Raw genomic sequence first — 14,690 nt, 5'->3', positions numbered from 1 at the left:
AGAGCAAATAAAATAAAAAGGGAATCTTGAGGATTTTTGGGTGGGGAGGAAAAGAAAATGGATTTGGCAGCACAGTTTTACTTTGGCTTCCTGTAACTACAATTCCTCAGGTGCAGGGAGGGGGTGGGGAGTGAGGCCAGAAATTATGCAGACACATCGAATTCACCTGTCAGGGAAAACATCGGAATTTTGCCTTTCTCTCAGTTGTTGCTGAGTGTTTTCAGAAATGGGAAAAACCCTTCTTAGCACTGGGCAAGATGACCCAAAAGGCCAGGAGATGACTTCCCAGAGGAGTGTTGGGAGCGGTGTTTGGCACTGATGTGCAATGGATCTGGAATAATTCCCCTTGGGAAAGCGCCCCTGGTCTGCAGTCAGCAGGAACACCAATGGAAGGTGTTTGGCCCATGTGGAGGTGCCAGTTTTCCCTGCTGACAGTAGAAGGGGATAAAGACATCCAGGTTAGCAGAGGTGAGACTGAATTCAGGAAAATCAGGAGATGTGTGATAATCCTTGCAGCTCCCCCTGAGCATGGATCCATCTGAAACACCAATCACCAAACCAGCCCAGGAATTTCCCTTGGACCACCCCACCTTTAATAATTTAAAGCAAGAATGTAAAGTCTAGGATTTGTTTTGCACACCTGGGATGGCATTTCCTTTTAAAGGGAGGTGGGAATACTAACATGAAGGATTAGTATTTTTCTTGTTTTTCTTTTGTTTTGTTTTGTTTATTTTTCCAATGTCTTATGGGAGCCTAAGTTATTTTTCTCTACCTCATATGTACAGCTTGTAGGTATAAATCTGATTCTGAGTGACTGTTGAGAATGTATTTAAGTTATTTAACATCTTTGTATAACAAAAAAAAGAAAAAAAAGCAAGAGCAAATGAAACAATAAATGTATTTTAAATTATACTTGAAGTGTGCTCCTCTTTCTTCACAATTGTTGGAAAAGTCTTTGTACAGTGGTTGTGGGAGAGCCTTCCTTCAGCCTTATTAATGAACCTAAGCCTGGCCTTGGGGCTAATTTAAGCCCCAAAAGTGGTACCCTGAGCTGGAGAAATGCCTCTCCATCCATTGCAAATGACATCATCAAACAAGCTCAGGAGGCTGAGGGACTCCATCGGCTTCCTATGGGATTCCATGGTCATCATACTTTGCTGGAGAAGTCAGGATACCTTGGCAGTGTGTCACTGTGAGGATGTGATTCCAAAATAACTGGCTGGAGCTCAGAATAGGTTGGAGGTGGCCAAATTTAGTCTGGGGGAATGACAACAATTAAAAAAAAACCTGTTGTTATCCCAGGCTTTGACTTGCTTGGTGCGTTGATGTCAATGTGTCCTTGCCTGGCACATTGTCTTGCTCGATCAAATGTCCTTTTCTTCACAATGCACCTCTGGAGCTCTTCAGTTCCTCGTTGCAGCTGAGCTTTAAATACCCAGAGTTGTGAGGGACCCACAAGGACCATCCAGTCCAACAATCCCACCATGTGCATCCCTGAGAGCCTTGTCCAAACCCTCCCGGAGCTCTGTCAGCCTTGGGAATCCCCATTCCCTGGGGAGCCTGGGCAGTGCTCCACCTCCCTCTGGGGGAAGAAACTTTCCCTTAGATCCAACCGAAACCTTGGAACAAGACCATCTTTAAGGTCCCCTCCAACCCAGACCATTGTATGATTCTGTTACTTTGAAAACTCTCACTTGTGTCTCCAAAGAGTCTTCAAAGTCCCTTCAGCTTTCCAATTCTCTCCTTCCCATGCACACAAATTCTTAGATTTATTCATTTGTTTTACCTTCCAATTTCATTTCCTGCTGTGGGAAAAGCACCCAGGCTTTTAATCCACCCCTTCAGAGCTGGTTCCTTTACACAGAGTCAGCGCTGCCATCCTCAGACAGAAATGCTGGAGTTGGGATGGTATCCCACTGCTGTTCTCCTCACAGATTATTATTCGCACAGGGAATTGTTCACTAAATCAGTGAAAACTCTGTTCAGCCAATGCTCCTCCTGCTCTTGCTTTGCTTGGTCTGTTCTTGTGGTGAGAAACATCAGCTCAAAGCTCTGAGGAACCAGGCAAACACTTTGATCCAGGTATTTTTCATACAATCATGGAATGGGTTGGGTTGGAAGAGAGCTCAAGGATTACCTAATTCCCATCCCCCTGCCATGTGCACCTTCCACTAAACCAGTTTTTTATGCCAGAAGAGCAGACAAAAAGGAGATTATGGGATGGGAGATGGATCTACTTTGGGTTTGCTTCCCACCAAATCCTGCAGGGCAACCCCCTGCCTTCTTCAGCTTCCCAGCTGACCCCCTATTTACACTTCCTGGCAGTTGGGTAATGGGAACTCGAAGGTTTGGAGCCTCACAGGCAGTCCCTTAAAGAGCTGCTAATGGGAGTCGTAAAGCCGCAGGAGCCGAGGATGTGGCGGCGTTTGGACAGCTGTTCCCGCAGAGGAAGTGGGTGACGCGAGAATGCATTGTAAGAATTTGGGATTAAAACAAGGATCAGATGAGAGATTTCACCTCCAGAAAAATAAAATAGGTTTCTTCCCCCCTTCTCTCCCATTGGTTCCCTCAGCGTCACTGAGATGTCCTGAAGGTGGTTTCAGGCTGCAGCTGTGGATGTGCTGAGCAGAAGGGGAGCATGAGAAGTAAAATCCAGTAAAAACTGAGTTGCCTTTAGCTTAGAAAGAAATAATGACTTGCCTGAATCTCTTACAAGCTTCCAGGTATGCTGAGGGATGTGTTTTGCGTGGAACTGTGTGTAACCCAGCTGGGGAACAAGTGATGGAGCAGAGAGGAGTGGAAAAGAGCATGCGAGTAAAAGCACAGAATGAGGAAAAAGAATAAAAACAATGAGAGGACAAATTTTATACTGAGCTTCCTCTTAAATAGCCATGAAAGACTAAAATCAGACTATTATTTTAACAAAAATAAAATTAATCACCAAGAGATGAGATGAAAGAGTCAGATCTCAAAATCACAGAAAGGTTTGTATTGGAAGGGACCTTAAAGTTGCTCTCATTTCACCCACTGCCAGGGGCATGGACACTTTCCACTACATCAGGTTGCTCCAGCCTGGCTTTAAACACTTGATATTGATTCTTCATCATCATCATCATTAGCCTGCATCATTAACATAGCATAGAGTTTGTTACTTCCAAGTTGTGTAGTGGTTTTGAACATCTCCTTTAAGAGGTTCTAACTGAGCTGCTTAAGCAATGCCTGAACTTTTTTAGTCTAAACAGAATAACAAACACAGAGCCAGAGAGGTGAAAGAGGGCAAGAAATGAGACATGACTTGGCCAAACTCATCCCTTAATCCCTCTGAGAGCTGAGGCCAGGTAGTGGGTAGTGCCCTCAAAGCTGTTTGAGATGTGGGGGCACCACAGGCGAGCAGGGCAGAGCCCCAACTCGTGCCACATTTCACAGTTCACATCCTGCTCTGTGCTGTGGGATGTGGATGGAAGAGCAGCAGGGTTTTCTTGCTTCCCAAGGGATTTGCTTCAAGCTGTCTCCTCCGCTTCTGCCAGTGGCCAGTCCTGTGTGGGAACCAAAGCTGGAGGTGATGGGGAAGGTGTGACTCGTGTGCTGGTGGCTCCAGAGTGTAACTGCTGCCAAATGCAAAATAGGGAATTTCCCTCAGAATCTGGGATATCCAGGTGGTGGGAAGCTGCTTGGAAAAGAGGAGGAGCCATCCAACCTTCCTCCTCCTCTCCCACGCCATCTCTGCTCCTGCTTCCAGGAGTTATTGTTGGTACAGGGAGTGGATCGGACTTTTTGGCTACAGCTCCATTAATTAATTAAACACAGCTCTCCTGCTGATGCCACCTGGCCTAAACCAGCCCACACCCAACCTATGAAATGTCCTGGCCTTCCACAACAAGGTGGCTCCATCTAAAATGTCTCCTGGGAATTTGGCCCGTGCCAGCTCCTGAGCCATGCCAAGGAATTACTTGGGAGCGTGCTTTTACCTGAGCCAGAAGCACGCCAGGGATTTTCTAATATTTTAGCAATATATTTGAGTGAGTTCCACTGCCCAGGAATGCTCCTTGCCACTCTTTAAATGGGCTAAAATCAGTGCAGAAATTCAAGTGCTCCGCAAATAACCCTCACAAGCCAAGGCTGAAGTGTTTTGGGTTGGTTCTTTGATTCTGCTGGCAGAGAAACCACATTTCTGGAAGGCTGGCCTTCCTGGCTGGACTTAAAGAATTAAATTAAGGAATTAAAGCAAGGAACAAGTCCATGGAGCTGCTCCAGCACATCAGCTTCTAGCTACCCCTGAAGTAATGGTGAGTAGATATAATTGGACCTCACAAAACTCATAAATTTTTGTACAAAGCATGGCCAGACCTTGAAAAAAACCTCATATCAAATGACAAAGTGGGGGTGATCCATTTTGGGGATCACTGGGGATTACCAGTGTTTGTAGGCCCTTAAAACCCTTCCATGGCTTTATTCCACATTCTCAAGGACTGAACAGCCACAGCTTCCCTTAATTATTTAAATGAGCTCCTATCTAAGGAATGCAGGGGGTGCAACCTCCACCTGGGGTTAATGGGGGAGAACCAGTGGGATTTAGAGGAAAGTGGTGACTTTCATCCTCCTCTTCCTCCACTCTTCGTGCCTTGGGTTGTTGGCGTATCTGGCCTTGCATTCATTTTTTCCTTTTTTGTTTGAATTCCCTGAAATTGGTCAAAAATACGTGGCTGTGGCACTTGGGGCGTGGTTAAATGGCGAATATGGGGTGCTGGGGTCAGCTGGACTTCGGGATCTTAAAGGTTTTTTCATCCTTAATGATTCCCATTAATGATTTACATTCCCATATCCTGTGAAGTTAAAGCCTGGCAGCATTTCTGCAGAATTCCAAACTCAGGGACTGGTACAAAATCTTCTTGAGTCAGTAGACAGACTTTGATGGCCCCTGACCAGACCAGAACCCCAGATCCACACAACCAATACCAGAATATCAATTATAAATATCAGAATACCAAGTATAAATATCAGAATAGCAATTATAAATACCAGAATACCAATTATAAATATCAGAATATCAATTATAAAGACTAGAATATAAATTATAAATATTAGAATTCAAGTCCAGACCCTGCTTTTTAATCAATTTCCCACCTCTCCTTCGATGATGAACTCCCCAGAATGGCATTCCTGTCCTGGCTTCTCTTTCATTCCTGGCCTTCTCAGCTTCCCAGGGCAGTGTTAATTTGCAAGGTGCTAATTACAAGGGCACTCAGACTAAATTAACACTCATTTCTCCCTCTCACTTGCAGGGAAGAATCTCTCAAAGGATTAGGACAGGTTGGATGGGGCTTGGAGCAACTTGGTCCAGTGGGAAGTGCCCCTGCCTATGGGACAGGGACAATCTTTAAGGTCTTTTCCATCCCAAACCAATCTGGAATTCTACTTTTTAAAAATAAATTCTACTTTAAAGTTTTTCAGGCTCTCCCTGAGTGATGTCCCAGGAGAAATGGGCAGCCTTTTGGGAGGGCTGAGGGAATAAAATGAAAATAAAGTTGTTGGGCACTGAGGTGTTGACTAAAGGGATCTCCAGCCTAAAGAAATCCTCCAAAACCTGCTGGGAAATTCTATCATTTAACCCTACTTGGTGAAGCCTCTGTCTGAAATTTCACTTATTTTTGTAAGAATTAAGGAGGAAAAATGGAGTTTGTTACTTCCAACAAGGTAGCACTAAAATTATCATGGACAGAGCTTTAAAAAAGGCATAAAAAAGACATTTGAGACACTTTGTCTGATTTGGTGTCTTGGTTATGATTGGCCAAATGTCCCAAACATCAAGGCTGGTGTGGAATCATGTTTTCCATGAGCCACCTCTCTCTTGTTCCTGTATTTGTTGTCTCCTGAGGCAAGGAAACTTCAATAAAACCAAAGTTTTCCCCTCCTCAGGTGGGAATGACCTCACTTGTGCCTGTTTTCCTTTGTAATTCCTTGTGACAGTCAATGGGACACCAAACCAGCTCCAAAACTACAAGGCCACAGTGAGGAGGGGAGTTTGTTTGTAACTGAGTTTTATTTCTGGATTGCATTCACCATTAACTTTGAATTTTGAATTTTGAATTCAAATTAACTTTGAATTTTCCCTCTTAAAAATCTACTTCTATCAGCTGCTATTTGGGGAAAAAAAACCACAAAGAAGCCATTCCTAACTTTTTTTGGATGCTGTGGGCTGGTGGTGGTCTTACCCAAACTATATTTGGTTGAGTCTTCTTTGGTTTATTGTGGCAATAAATTGGATTTTGAGTTGAAAGTGGGATCTGTAGTGGGAGGGCTTTGCTGGGGAGAAGCTGAGCTGAAGGTTTCCACTTTCAGTCACAGTTTGAGGCTGCAAAGGTGGGAGAAGCAGGCACAGGTGAGTTTTTCTGAAGTTTTGGCAAGGTTTGGTGACTGAAAATGAGCTGGAACAGGTTATTTCAACATATTTCAGCATAAACAGAACATATTTCAGCATAAACAGAACCCTGGTGACAGTGACTGCTGTGGATTGGATAAGGTTTTGGGTTGTTTCCTTTTTATCTGTGCAAAAAGCAATTTTTTTTGGTTGAAAAACTGAAAAAAACAGAAAATTCGGCTCTGATGCCTCAAAAATCAGAATTCAGTTATTTCCATTCCTACTTTCCCCAGTGGATTGGTCTCCTGGGCACACCAGATTATCCTGATGCATGAAATGTCCCCTCCATGAGACATTAATTGGCCAGGAAGTTTGGGCTGTGTCTCAGAGCAGTGACAGGAGAGATATTTGAGTTTTAATTCTCATTAAAAAAATTAAAATAATACTTTCAGTGCATGGAAGTACAAAGGAAAAGACAGCAGGGAGGAAATCTGATGAAAAAAATGCAGTATTTTTCATGAAAATCAGAATATATTTCATAAAATAAAAGATGGCTACACTGCAAGAATTTATGGGAATTTTTAGGTTTTCTGCAGATAACAGGATTCTCAGAGATCATCAGGATAATTCTGAAGTTTCCTGATCCAATTTTTTGTCTCCTGATGCCAAGATCATCCCAACTCAGCCAAACCACCTCAATTTTACCTGTCACTCACCCAAAATCACATCTGAGATGTGCTGCAGCACTCTCAGAGGGGGAAGGTTGTTTACGTAAACACATATTTCATTTTTATTTTTGGATTCTGTATTGTGAATTTCTGAGAAATCCAGAGCCAGTTCTAGCAGGTTAAACACACTGAAAATGCAAAAGAAGCAGCTGTGTGGGAGGCCTGATAATTTAAGTATTCAGGAGCCATAGAACTGAAAATATGATTCAAATTTAATTATTATTCATTTAAAATGAATTATTTTTAAAATTCCTGTTATTTTTTTTGTACAAATGATCATTCTGGAATATTCTTGCTTTACACAGGGCTTTAATTCCCTATTTAAAGTATCTGTGTGGAACATTTGCTGTAGGCATCACCAGCAGAAGGAATGTGATAGAGTTATTCCTGATTATTTTGAGGAAAGAAAAGCATAAAATGGGAGCAGGATCTAAAGATCTAAATTATTTATTTTTTCAAAACCTTTTTACTGGATGCCCTCCCCAGTTCTCTGTCCAGCCTGGCTCCCATTGGATGCCCACCTCAACTGGAATGGGAATTATTATGACAACTGCCAAATATCCTTGGGAATCAATCAGCGATTCCTGACTTCCCTGTGGTTGTTCCCAGGCATTTTTTTATATTCTGGAGCTGGGGGACAAAGTTTGGCTCCAACACTTCCTTTTTTTAGGGTGCAAATTCTCTCCATGCTTTCCCCTGCTCCAGGGAAGAGCCAACTGCACTTTTGTCTTGGTTTGAACAGACAGGTGTCTGCTAAGGAAAGCAGGAGCTTCCCCTGAAATGGAAAATGTAAACTTACTCCCTCAGAATTATTATAATTTTTGAAATTAAAAGGCTCTCAGGCAAAGATATGGAAATAAGAAGAACAGTTCTTTAATAGGAAGATTAAAAATACAAATGTAATAATACAAACAAACAAAAAAACCCACAAAAAACCCAACAAACAACCAGAAAAAACCTGCCAGAGTCAGAGCAGGAGCTGAGCCCTGTGGGTCAGGGTGGTGGCACAGTCCCATCCCATGGGGGCTCAGCCCTCCTGCAGTGCCAGCTGTGCTTCTGCTGGAGCAGGGATCCTGCACAAGGCTGCAGTTTTCCTCTGCAGCTCCAGGGCTGCTGGAGATGGGCCTGCTCTTCCTCTGGGAATGCAGGGCAGGAGAAAGCTGCTCCTCTGGGAATGCAAAGTGGCCAAAGGCTGCTGTGCTGTTCCAGGCTCAGATTGTATCCAGGTAGGAATGCTTGGCTCCTGCCCTGGGCGGAGCATCTCCCCATGGGATGCTGGAATTTGATCAGCCCTGCAGGGACACTCAGTGGCCATGGACAGCAGAGATCTCCTGGAGGGAGGATTGGCTGTGGCAGAGATAAAGAAAACTGCCCCATGAACAGCAGAGAACTGCCCCAACTCTGACAGATGGCAAATAGAACATACACATATCTTACACCCCAGGACAGCATTCCAAGTTCCTTCCTGGCATGGGCACCTCTCCCTTCCCACAGGGATGTGCCCGAGCGGGTGGAGGACATGGAACAGCAGGAAACACCCCTGGAGATTCTGATGGGTGGGGATTGGATTGGGACATCTGCTCTGCTGGTCCCCACGTGGCCTTAGTTCACACTGGGGTGGTTTACAGAATAAATGGGATTCAATGGGATGCAGGGTTGTTGGAAGTGTTGCCCTGGCTTTTCCTCCCTTCCCCACACTTCCTGATTCCATATTGTCTCTCCACAGCTTCATCACTGCTTCCAAACCTGGAATTAGCCCCTATAGCTCCCATAACTCCCTACAAAGGCTCCACTTCCCACACCCTGATGTTTTTCACACCAGTGACCTCAGCTCCTGGCATGTGGAAGCCAAGGGAAGATCCCAAATGGAAGCACCCAGCATTCCCACGCCATTTCCAGCAACCATAAATAACAGTGTTTGGAATCAGCTTGATGATAGAAGTGAAAGCATTGCATGTTTCGGGCTCTGACATCTCAATTAGCCTTGAGCCAGGCCCAGGAATTTTTGCCAGCTCACGATTTTTGATAATTTAAGATGTTTAAAAGTCAGATATTTAAGTAAAAGTTGGGACTTTTTTATCATTCCATTTTTCTCCTCCTTGTTTGTTTTTTAGGAATATATTCTGTTATGCATTTTAAAATATCAAATTCCTAATATGCATTTTTAAAAAGCACCATTATTAATTCCTGCTTTTAGGGAATGTTTTGCATTTCTGCACCTACCTGGATTTTCTTTGCAATCTTCTCCTTTTCTTTCTGGTTTCTTTCTCTCCCCTTCTTTTTTTTTTTATTCTTTCTCTCTTTCCTTCTCTTAGTTGCTAACAGCAAAAACCAGTCAATGATGTTGCTGCTACTGTTCTAACTGTGTCTGGAGAAATTTGTGTTAAGGCCTGGTATTTGGGAGTTGTATTTTGGACCAGGAACTGACCTGATCCTGCAGATATTTTAATCAGGATTTATATTTTTAGTCATCCAAAGAGCTTTAAAGGGTCCTGCACTGATCCAGTGTTATCTCACAGTGTCTATATCTGTATCTTATCTTTTTACAACCCCTTATCACTACGGTCCTGTCAAGTACACTGATAAAGCTGAAGTTATCTGCAGCAGCCTGATGCAGAGGTGCAAGCTCCACTCCTTCAGCTGGGAAGCAAAGCAGGACAGGTGAGACCCTTCAGGTTATCCCAGAGGGCATGAGATGCCCAGTTCTGATCGGCTGAGTTCAGTGTTGGACATCCCAAAGGCCAGTCTGGGAGATTTCATTGCTCTGGTCCCATTTGGAGAAGCCTTCATGGAATCACAGATTATCCCAAGGTGGAAGGAACCCATCAGGATCAAGTCCAGCTCCTGGCCCTGCACAGACCATCCCCAAGAACCACACCCTGTGCCAAGGGTGTTGTCCAAACTCTTCTTGATGGTCTTTCAAGTCAAGAAAAATTCAACCCCAAGGAAAATACTGGGAACAGCTGCCAGCCCCAGGCTCCCTCTGCTTTCTTCCCAAGTTCCTTCCTCCTAGCTGTGACTTCCCTGTGGCACTCACCATGGGCAGGGGACAGAGATTGAATTTGCTTCCCTGTGCAGTGAAGGGCTGTTCCCACCCCACAGGAGGAGTCACATCAGTGCCACCCAGAACAAGGGACTCAGGAGAAACAATCCCTGTCCCCTTGGAGCCCAATCCAGTGACCACAGCAATGGCCCAAATGTCCTTTTTGCCACAAGGTGGAGCTGGGAGAGAATTCCTTGGAAGGGGCCTGACAGCACCCCAAGATGAAGGCACAAACAAAAAGAGGAATTTTTGTTTGCTCCTCTGGTAGCTTCCAGGGCTTCTCCCAGAAAATTCTTGTCTTTCTCACAGGGAAATTTCCTCATGAAAAGCAAAAAAGGGGAAATCACAGACTGTTTAATTTGCAATGAATAAACTGGCCCCTCAGTTTGGGAAGGACCTTGGGACACTGAGCACGTCCAGAGGGGACAACGAGGCTGGAGAGGGGCTGGGAACACAAACCCTGAGAGGAAGCCCTGAGGGAGCTGGGGGTGCTCAGCCTGGAGAAAAGGAGACTCAGGGCTGCCCTCATCACTGTGCACAGCTCCTGAAAGGTGCCTGTGCTCAGCTGGGGCTGGGCTCTGTCTCCAGCAGCACTGACACAACCAAAGCACACAGCGTCCAGCTGCACCCAGGGAAATACAGGCTGGAGATCAGGAAAAAGTTTTTCACAGAAAGAGTGCTAAAGTTCTGGAATGGCTGCCCGGGGAGGTGGTGCAGTCCCCATCGCTGGGTGTGTTTAACAAAGCCTGGATGTGGCACTGGGTGCCAGGGTTGAGTTGAGCTGTTGGGGCTGGGTTGGACTCGGTGGTTTTGAAGGTCTCTTCCAACCTGGTCATTCTGGGAATTCTGTGAATTCTGTAAATTCTGTGAAGTCCTGCATGGCTGGTTGGAACTTGATGACATTTAGGAACTCTAAACCCAAACCTCTGTGGGATTCTGTGATTCTCTGTCTTCAGAGGAGCAGAGGGTACAGCGCTGTCATCGTTTACCTCATGCTGCTTGGTCAGCATTCACTCCTGCCCATGATCACCTCATGGCTCAGGACTGTCCAAGCTTGCTAGGAACAAGGCTGGCTTCAAACTATTCCTGTGGAACTTCTGTCCTCACCCCTTGGTGACTGCTCAGGGGATGGGAGCAGGGTTCCTGAGCATCTTGGTTAGTTCAGCCCTGGGCCAGTGGGTGTGGAAATGCTCTGCCCTTGCTCTTCTCCCATCCATGTGAGGCTCTCAACCCCAGGAGACACTGAGACAACTTCTCCCACCCAACAGCTCATGCGAGCCCTTCTGTAGACAGGTGGGGTTGGTCTTTTCTCCCAGGCAACAAGGACAAACCTCCCCACCATCAAGTAAAAGTCTCTCACTGGGCAGAGCAGAGCAATGTTTTGCCAGAATGCTCACCACATCATAGAAACCCGTAATTGTCTGGTTAAAGGGACCTTAAAACTCATCTCATTCCACCCCTGCCACGGGCAGGGACACCTTCCCCTGCTCCAAGCCCACCCAGCCTGGCCTTGATCACTTCCAGGGCCATACATGACTTCCCTGGGCAACCACCACCTTCACAGTAAAGGGTTTTTCCCTCTCAATTTTACTTGCACCCAACCAGGGTGTTTCTAGGCTCTCTTTTTTTGTTTCCCCCAGCTGTGCCATTCCTTCCTCAAGCTGGTTTATGTCTTTTCCATACACTCGGCATCTTTCACAGGGCTGCTGGAAAGGCTTTGCAAGCTCCCATGGAGGTACCCTAGGTAATAAAATTCATGTTACTGAATGCTGTGCAAACAAGTGAGGTCACCCTGTTTAGTAAATCTGTTTTTCCCCCGACTGAGGATAAAACCTTGTTCTCTCAGAATGCTGGAAAGTCTTAACACCTTCCTTTTTTTCCCCTATTTTTTTTTTCTTCTTTTGCTCATTTTCAATTCCCTCCATCGGTTCCCCTTGTGAGTATCCCACCTATTTATCCAATGCTGTTATTGTTGTTGGATGACTGGAAAAGATCTGCCTTTGGTGAGCAGTCTCCCAGCCCACAATGCTGCCTTTTTCTCAGCAAAGACGCTGAGGATCACTAATACCAGCTTTATTTTCCTTGGCACTTCCCAGAGCTGGAGCCACCCAGCCTTTCCTTGCCGAGAGCTTCTTAATCAATATTAAAGGGCTGAGAGTGCAGGCAGCTTCCCTCTGCAAATAATTATTAATCAATGGTGCAGGGCTTTGGTGGGGAAGGGAGTTCAAGAAGCCTTTGGGATGGGAGGGTGCCTGAATTGGGTTTTGGCTGAGGGGGTGAGTGTTTATGTCAGGTATTGCTGTTTAGATTAGATAGAAAAAAGGACATTTTTTACAATGAGGGTGGTAAAATGCTGGCACAGAGAAGTGGTGGAAGCCCCATCCCTGGAAAAATTTAAGGACAAGTTGAACAGAGCTCGATTTAGTTGAAGATGTCCCTGCTCATGTCAGGGAGGTTGGAGTAAATGACCTTTAAAGGTCCCTTCCAACCCAAACCATTCTGTGATTCAAGAATCCACCTCAAGCCCAGACTTAATTTGAAATTCTGGAGTAGCTCAAGTTGTATATTGACATTTCTTTAATTTAAGGAACATTTAGGTTCTTAATTGAATCAACATATTTTGAAAACCAAGGGTATAAGAATTTAAATTCTGAGAAAATAAAGAATTGGCTCAATGTAAACACTGTTTGAATTTAGTCATTGGTCCTGCACTGCTCCTGAATGCACTGATTAAAATATTTAAATTCCTTCAATTTAAAAGGATTCAATTCCAATACAATAATTTTCTGTGAAATGCATCTTCTGGGAAAGCAGTAGTTGGGCAGTTGAAATTCTTGGAGAGCAGAAACAAAACCCACTCTTTGTGACCTTGATATTGCAAAGCCCTACTTGTGAGCCAATGGGAAATTTTCTGTAGGAATGTTTTCCCGTTGGAAAAAGCCAATTTGATAAAATTGATATGGTTTGTAAACAGCAATTCTGACAAGCCTTCTTTAAAAAGATAAGTTTTGGTTTTCCGTTTCCAGAAGTGTTTTTATTCCTACATGTTTTTAGATGCTGCAGCATATCGTTTATATAAAAACAATAACCCTCAACTCAGTCCCGAATTTTGTCTTTATTGACATTTATATCAACTGCAAGTGTCCTTTTCCCTCTGAGCCCTGTTTAGTAGGAAATCTTGAAAATATTTTGCTTTCCCTTGCATCCAGACTGGAAAGATATTTGAAAGTATGGGATTTACCACAGAATGGAAAGTTGGATTCTTCTCCAGCTCCGGCGCTCGCAGGTAACGGGCACTTCACGGTGCCTTTTGAAAAGGACACAGGACCAGATTGTGGAAAAGCCTTTCCAGAAACGTGGTAGAACCCCCTGTTGCTTGAGGAATGTTGAAGCTGATTTGACAAAGCCCTGGAGAATATGTTCTTGAGGGCAATTTGGGATTGGCAGGCAAGTGGACGGGTTGCCTTGAGACATTCTTTATGCTTCCATGAAGGGAGGACAAAATGTTTATTTTGGTTTCAGGGTTTAATAGGTTTGGAGATATTTCAAGCTACTGGAGGCTTCAAAATTATTCAGCCCAGAGACTTCTCCTTAGTTTTCTCTTTTTTTTTTTTTTTTTTTTTCAGTACTAAGAGCAATCTGGGCAGTAACAAAACTCCAGCTATTGACACAAAGCCTCTCTCATATCACAGTTGGGGTCAAAAAGCACTTTTCCACCTGAAAAATGAGATTTTAGAGGACAAAGTTTTCTCCCTCTGTCAATGCATATTTTTTTCCCAGAGCCTTCAGTCAAATGGACTTGGGAAATGTTCAATCTGAGAAATAAAATCCCTGAAGTGAATACTAATTCCTCAAATGACCATTAACAGTTGTTTTCTGCAGGAGGGTGAGTGTCTCATGGCCTCCTCGTCTCCATTTCCATTGGCTGTTGACTTTTCCGTGAGGCTTTGCAAGGAACCGTGTTTTCTCCAGAACGTGGAGACTTTCTTGTCTTTCAGTTTTCCAACTGCACGTCAGGGAGCCAAAGCCCTTGGAAATGTCAACTCCAAGGGGAAACAGGTGATGTGAACTCGCCATGAGTAAGGCTGGAGGGTGGCTGCAGAAATATGACATTCCAAGAGTTTTACATAAAAATGCCGATCTGCTGGAGCATTAAATGACCCTGCTGGTCTTTTTTTTTCCCCTTTTCCCTTCTTTTCCTGCCTCTTTCAATTGTGTGTGTCCTTTTCACTGTGCCGTGGGTTGTGTGTTTTGGATGAGGAGGAACCTCCTGCTCTCTCATGTGACGGGATCCAAGGACGGGCCCACCAAGAGCAGATAAAACCTCGGGAAATCTCCGAATCCAAGTGTGAGTCACCAGAAGAGCTGATTTGAAAGGACAGCTGTACTAACATTGACTAAGATGCCTATTAAAAATATTGGCAACCATGGAGGGATCACTCAGTATTTGATCATCCATTTTGGAAATTAGTAAAACAATCCACAGAGATTCTGAATAATATTTTCATGTCAAGATAAGAACTTTTAATTTGTGGGCGTTTTTTAGCATTTTACGATTTCC

The sequence above is a fragment of the Passer domesticus genome, chromosome 1 (assembly GCF_036417665.1).
Source record: "Passer domesticus isolate bPasDom1 chromosome 1, bPasDom1.hap1, whole genome shotgun sequence".
Taxonomy (NCBI): Eukaryota; Metazoa; Chordata; class Aves; order Passeriformes; family Passeridae; genus Passer; species Passer domesticus.
The sequence above is the reverse complement of the archived record's forward strand: the minus strand, read 5'-3'. Positions refer to the sequence as shown.